Source organism: Echinops telfairi, unplaced genomic scaffold (genome assembly GCF_000313985.2).
Source record: "Echinops telfairi isolate 266 unplaced genomic scaffold, ASM31398v2 ScPeMD7_30;HRSCAF=105, whole genome shotgun sequence".
Classification (NCBI taxonomy): domain Eukaryota; kingdom Metazoa; phylum Chordata; class Mammalia; order Afrosoricida; family Tenrecidae; genus Echinops; species Echinops telfairi.
The window spans coordinates 3,763,010-3,769,763 of NW_022103927.1; the positions used below are offsets into that span (position 1 = coordinate 3,763,010).

The 6,754-nt window shown below is 57.5% G+C and overlaps 1 long non-coding RNA gene across 3 annotated transcripts; it reads right to left on the minus strand.

Moving 5' to 3' along the window:
* Positions 1 to 4,634, minus strand: LOC123521641. Of its 3 annotated transcripts, none has more exons than XR_006680030.1 (4): positions 4,453 to 4,634; positions 2,639 to 2,776; positions 1,046 to 1,099; positions 1 to 34 (listed from the first exon to the last, which is right to left on the minus strand). It is a non-coding gene; the product is annotated as an uncharacterized LOC123521641 (long non-coding RNA). The 3 variants fall into 3 exon arrangements; XR_006680029.1 differs by lacking the exon at positions 4,453 to 4,634 and adding an exon at positions 3,849 to 4,435; XR_006680028.1 differs by lacking the exon at positions 4,453 to 4,634 and adding an exon at positions 3,799 to 4,435.
* Positions 4,635 to 6,754: the final 2,120 nt, after the last annotated feature.

Below are 6,754 nucleotides of genomic sequence, written 5' to 3' on the forward strand. Positions count from 1 at the left end.
GGTGGCTGTGATGGTAGCGGTTGAGAGAGCCATGCTGTGTGGGGAGGACAAGGGGCCGTCAGCATGGCTGGGCTCTGGGGGTGGGAGGAGGGCGCCAGGCCGGGCCCCACAGGCCGAGAGAGGTCCCCTACCGATGTCCTGCAGGGGGCTTAATGGCAGTAGAGCGGCACTCACGTTCGGGGGATCACGGGAGCCGTGGAGCCAGGATGTCCTTGATAGGAACGTTCCCGCCCCGGGTGACCCACCCTGGCCTCAGTTTCCCTTGCCTGTCCTGGGGGCGGGGTGGGCACTGAGGTAAGGACTGCAGGGCTGTGGGCGGGGCACGGCGTTAATCCTGGCAGATAGGCCAGTGCCTTGTTTCATCCGTCTGAGTGGCGCTCACTGTCTCTCGCCCTCGGTGCAGCTGTGGAGCCGAGAGGGCGAGTGAGGTGCCCAGGATGCATCGACTGGGCACCACACAGCCGGGAGCGGGGCAGACAGACACCCCTGCCCTCTCGGAGTGGACACTCTAGTGGGGGAGTCGGACGGTACACAGCGGCCTGAGAAAGACGCCAACTCGTTATGGGGACCACGAGAGAGGCTCAGTAGAGGGGGCAGAGAACAAGGAGGTAGGTGGTCAGGGTGGGCCCCTGCGGTCATATCTGAGGCAGCCTGAGGAAGTGAGGAAGAGAGAAGGAAGAGGTGCCAGTGGCCTGGGGCTGGAGGGGAGTCGGGGGCCCTGACCCTCACCCCAAGCTCTTACGTAAATACATGAACCCCCACTGGCTGTGCATGGGCTAGCGCTGCGAGCCGCAGCATGGCTGCCGGCTGGAGCCCGCGCCGAGGCCCCTGGCTTCTGTGCGACCTTGGGGGATGTTGGTGTGGCTGTGACCCCCCACCAATTTCAGGATGGGGACCAAAGATCGGGTGGTTTCTTCCCCAGAAATGCATATTGTTTTATTATGCAGCCGTAGCCGGCCGCTACAGTGACTTGCTGTGTTAGGGCATCAGGGCCCTGAGTGGAAAGAAGGTGCCAAACCCCCCTCTCGCGGAGCCGGGCCCTTACCTTTTCAGGATTGAAATCTGGAGGGTAATACTTGTTTACACCTTTCCTTTCACCCTGGAACATAGGAGAGAGAGGTGACTCAGGGCGGGCCCTCAGGAAACCTACCTGCGAAGCCTTGAGGGAGGGACCTTGGCAAAGTAGGTGGGCCCAGTCCCCGAGGCTGGTGAGCGCGTGGCATCTGCTCCGAGAGAGACTCGGGGCTGCGGGGAAAGCCTGCTGCCAGGGCTCTGGAAGGTCCCGCATGAGGACGATCCTTCTGGAGCAGGGGACCTGCTTTCGATGTTGGCCATGGCTCTCGGTGAGAAAGCACCGCAGGTAGCTTTGTAACTTCGCTGCAGCCTGACCGGGACTTGGGCTTCATGTGCCACCGCCATCCTGACGTGGGATTCTCTCTCTTTCAGAATGCTGGCCGCCACCTGCTACGAGGACCCACCGAGTCGCCAAAGCAGTGCATCTCAAACCACAGCTACCTGGGACCCATGGCCAGAAGCTCCCCGGACAGAGACGCTGGCCTGGGGCACGGGGCTTTGAAAAAGTCCCCTGGAAACCAGGCAAAGCACATACTTGTACAGGCACGTGTGTCAGAGGAACACCAGCCACCACAGCCACACGTGCATCAGCCACGGGCACGCTGGGCTCCACCCACACCACGGACTCTGGCCGCTGTGTGAGGAGCCTCACGGTTGGTTAGGAGCCTGTGCGCAGCAGAATGCAACATCGCCGGGTCCTGCGCCACCTTCACAGCTGTCCTCATGTCCGAGTCCAATGTGGCGGCCACGGTGTCCACCCATCTCATGGAGGGCCTTCCTCTCTTTCGCTGCCCCTCCCCTTGACAATGCACGGTGTTCTTTTCCAGGGCCTGGTCTCTCCCGATCACAGGTCTGAAGTCTGTAAGGAGCCCCATCAAACTCGCTTCTAAGGAGCATCTGGCTGTCTTTCTCCAGGAACAGACCCCTTTGCTCTTTCGGCCGGCCGTGGCATTAGTCTTTGCCAGCACCGTCCATCCAAAGGCACCGGGTCTTCTTCCAGTGTCTTCCTTGTCCAATATCCGACTGTCACGTGCAGATGAGGTGATGGAAAATACCATGGCGTGAGTCTATTGGGGCTGTTACCCAGCTATGGAAAAGGCTGCAGGGTTGGGGCCCAGGTGCAGCGTGAGGGATGCCCACGTGCCTGCGCTCCACGGAAGGAACCAGACTCCAAAGGTCCTGTGCTGTTGGCTTCCACTGATGTGGAAGGGAGACAGAGGCAGACTAGCCGCGGCTCCCCTGGAGCCGGAGGGAAGGGGGTGAGTCGAGGCGAGGTGTCCTTGGGATGGAGGACAGTGGAACCAGAGAGTGGCAGCGGTGGCTGCATAACACAGTGCAAGTGACCTTAGGTGAACTTCACTTCCGCTCCAACACGAAACCAGCCTAAACTCAGCCAAACCACAGAACTGAAAAAGCCCCACGGGCGAGCCCATGTGGGCATGTGACCCAGCACCCATACAGGCGTGTGACCCAGCGCCCATACAGGCGTGTGACCCAGCGCCCATAGAGGCTGGGAGGAGAAAGGGTCCTGCTCAAGCCAGGAGGCCAAGAGCTGTTCACTCACCATCTTGCCAGCGGCCTACCGCTCCTTGCCCTCAATGCGGCCGATCAGAAATCGCAGGTCGAGGGGGCTGCGCTTGGCAGAGGCGCTTCTGGGGAAGATGCCACGGGCTGTGTGGTGCCAGGCCAGCGGAGCCTCTCCCTGAGTGTTGAGGGATCGAGAGAGCAAAGCTTGTCTGTTGAGAGAATTCAAGGGAGTGCCATCTGGTCCACCCCGCATCCCACAGGAGCTCAAACCTGACCCTCCTCACTCCCTCCATGGGCCTGGCCCAGGTCCTGCTCTGTCTGTCTGGTCCTTCACTCCTCCCTGCAGCCTACGGGTGCCCTGCCTGCCTCTCCAAGTACACTGGGCCCCTCAGCCTTACTCTGTTCCGGCCACACAACCCGCTACTGCTCCACGTCTAACTCTCTGTTGAGCAGCTAGCTGATGCTCAGCAGGTCTCAGCTCAAACTCCACCTCCTAGGTCCCTTCTTCCCTGGAGTCCTGTTCAGATCGCCCCATGCCTGGTTACTTGTCCGGTCTGTCTCCCCACCAGGTCACACTGCCCTGTGTCCTCTGAGCCCAGATGCGGGGCAGCTCCTGTGAAATGCTGAGGGATCAGCACTGTGGACACAGTAACAAAGGGGGGCGGGGGGCTCTGTAAACTGGCGGGGCCAGAGAGACTTTCAGGTCAAATCAAAGATGACTCTGCCTCCCACTGTGAGGCAGCGAAGTGCCTTCCAGAACTGGGATGGCAAACTCTGTGCGTGAACTCACTACCAGGGAGCCAATTCAGGCTCCAGAATGACCATATAGGACAGGGGAGACCTGCCCCTGGGGGTTTGTGAGACTGTAACTGTGCGGGAGTAGACAGCCTCATCTTTCTCTCCTGGAGTGGCTGTTGGTCTCGAACTGCTGACCTTAGGGCTAGCAGTCCAATGCATAACGCACGACGCTACCAGGGCTCCCTCTGGGTAAAGGGCAGTGAATATTTCTGGCCTTGAGGGTCAGAGGGCCTCGGTTCCATTCCTTTTTGCCCCTGTGGCTTGAAAGCCACTTTATTTGTGGGCATGGAAGTTTGACCGTTACACCTGTTTCACCTGTCATGGAGCTGCAGGAGCCCTGGTGGCGCTGTGAGTTATGCCCTGGGCTGTGAACAGCCAAGGGGAGCAGTGTGAACTGACCAAGCTGCTCCACGGGAAAGATGAGGCTGTCTGCTCCCATAAAGAATCACCATCTCTGAGATCCTAGGCAGTAGCTCCGCTCTGTCCTACAGGGTTGCTCTGAGTTGGAATCCCCTTGATGGCAGTGAGTTTGTTTGGTTTTGGGTCATGAAACCACTCCCCTGTAAAAAAATGGACAGCCAATCTTAGCCTGCAGGGGAACAAAGTCAGCAGGGTCTGCCACCTGTGTGTGCTAGCTGCAGGATCCTGGCACTAATGGCTTTTGTCTACTTAGCTGCGTGACCATGGATATGTGTATAGTATGCCAGGCACCACAGGCAGACGGGATATCCCTGCCTCATTGAGCCTGTATTGTTCTTATGAGCGGCCGCTGACGAAGGAGGATTCGGCGCAGGGCTGGCTGAGTCACCAGCCTGGGGTCAGAAGCCGCTGCATGGCAGAGCACGTTCAGACCCGGAGATGCATTGCTCTGCCACCTCCGTCTTTCCTAAGGCGCGTCCCAACCCCAATATGCTTCCGTCAATAGCAAAGTGACATGTCCAGGCTCGTCACGTGCAGCTCCCTGGGCTGGCCTGTCCCCCCACGCGAATTCCTCACTGGCTGGGCCACCTCAACCAGTGTCTGCACTGCCCTGGGCTTATTATAGTTCCTCACCTGTAAAGTGGATGAGGACCACAGGACTGAGTTTCTGGGGCTACTGTGAATGAAATTGCAGAGAGTTAAGTACCCGGGTGAGAGCAGATGGGCGTCCTGGTACAGTGGGTAACGGAGTTAGGCTGCTAACCGCAAGGTCAGCCAGCAGTTTGAAACCGCCAGCCACTCCGTGGGAGAAGGAGGCTTTCTACTCCCACAAAGAGTTACAGTCTTGGAAAACTACAGGGGCAGTTTTAACTTGTCCTATAGCAGCGGTTCTCAACCTGTGGGTCTCGACCCCTTTGGGGGATCAAACGACCCTTTTACAGGGGTCGCCCGATTCATAACAGTAGCAAAATGACAGTGATGACGTAGCAACGAAAATACTTTTATGGTTGGGGGGTCACCACCACATGAGAAACTGTATTAAAGGGTCGAGGCAGGAAGAAGGTTGAGAACCACTGTCCTATAGGGTCACTGTGAGTCAGAACCAACTCCATGGCAGTGAGTTAAGTTACTCACCTAGAGGGTGCCAGGTTGAACCAACCCAGGGTGCTGAGGAAGAAACCCCGGGTGATCTGCTTCTGCAAAGATGCCTCGTTGCAGTCAAGTTCATTGCAACTCACAGTGCCCCTTTAGGTCCAAGGAGAACCCCAGCCCCCCACCTCCTTACAGGGTTTCCAAGGCTGTACTGTTTTCCAGGGGGGCAATGGGTTCAAACCTTTTGGTGAGCAGCCCCTCCGCCACAAGGCCCCTTTCCCAAAAGAACACAGGCCAGGAAAAACGCCCGTCGGAGTAGAGCCGGCTGGATGGCAAGGGGTGCCCTTACAGATCTTATCCGCTCTGGACTTATCGCTCGGGCTGCAACCCCGACTCTACCGTTTCCGAGCGGCAGGGCGTTGGGCCAGCTGCTTAACTTCCCTGTGCCTCAGTTTCCTTGCCTGTAAAAGGGGGCTTGCAAAGGATCCATGTGCCAGGGCTGCCGTGACGACTACGTGGGCTGTGTGCTTTGCAACGGGAGATGCCCAGCGGCAGTTAGAGGTCGGCAGGCGGAGTACTGCTCCTGCCCATCGTGGTGGGCGCCTCTTACACAGCCCCCGATGCAGTCCGGGCTCAGGGGTCCCCCTTTCCCCAGGAGGAAACGCGCACGTCCTTCAGGAGTAAATGGGGAGGGGGCTGGGAGGCACGGTGGTGCCCGAGGCTTGGGGGGCTTGGGTCGGAGTCGCCACTGGGAAAGCCGGTCGGCCAGCGCCGAGGCCCTCCGATTTCCAGCGAACGCGTCCGCACCCGGCGACAGTCAGACCCCCGACCTCACTGGGCCCGATCGCCCGCCCCTCCGTCGGCACTTACCTGCCTTCCTCCTGACGTCACGCCGCGATTGCGCCCGGAAGTGCGTGCCTGACGCAGGCGAGAGGGTGGGTGGCGTCAGGCGGGGCGACGCACCCTACGCCACGCCGATTGGCCGAGTGTGGGAAACGCCTCCCGCGCTCAGCCATCGGGGCGGACCAATCCGAGCTTTCCCCTGCCTGACGTCAGACGTTGCCATGTCCGGAACCCGATCTGGCGCGCTGAAGCCATAGGAGTTCGGCTGCCTTCCCGGGGCACAGGTCTGAAGCCTCAGATCTTTGAGGGTAGGCAGGCAAGAATAGTATTCATGCTTTTAAATAGGGAAGCACTCAAAAGGAGAATAGTTCGTGAGTCATCAGAGTGTGAAATTCAAATGTTAATGTGCATACAGTTTAATTGTCATATAGTCATACCCATTGCTTTACCTGGGCTTCAAAACCAAACCCACGGCCACCTAGCTCACCGTGACTCACCCGACCCAGCATGGGGCGTCTGACACTGTACATCTAATTTTTCTCCTGTGAAGCGACTCGTGGTTGGAACGCTGAACAGAGTGCTTATCCCCCAGGGCCACCAGGGTTCATGTTCAATGGGTGAAATTGAAAGTTTATGGCCCCAGGATCTAAAACACTCTCTGGCCTTTTCTAGAAGAAACCCTTACTTAAGAGCCTTCTAACATTTGGGTTACCCAAGGATAAGGTGACCAGATTTAAAGCGAGACACCATTGACCAGGGGGCGGGGGGTGTTCTTGATTAAGAATTGGGTCTATATGGACCAAATAGACTGTTCCCTAGCTTGTCGTGCATTCTTTCAAAAATTTGGGATTTTTAAAAAAAAAGTTTATTTTTATTTATTTTTTAAAAATCAATTTATTGGGGTTCATACAATTCATCACAATACATAGATCAATTGTGTAAAGCACATCTATACATTTGTTGCCCTCATTATTCCCAAAATTCGCTTTCCTCTTGGGTT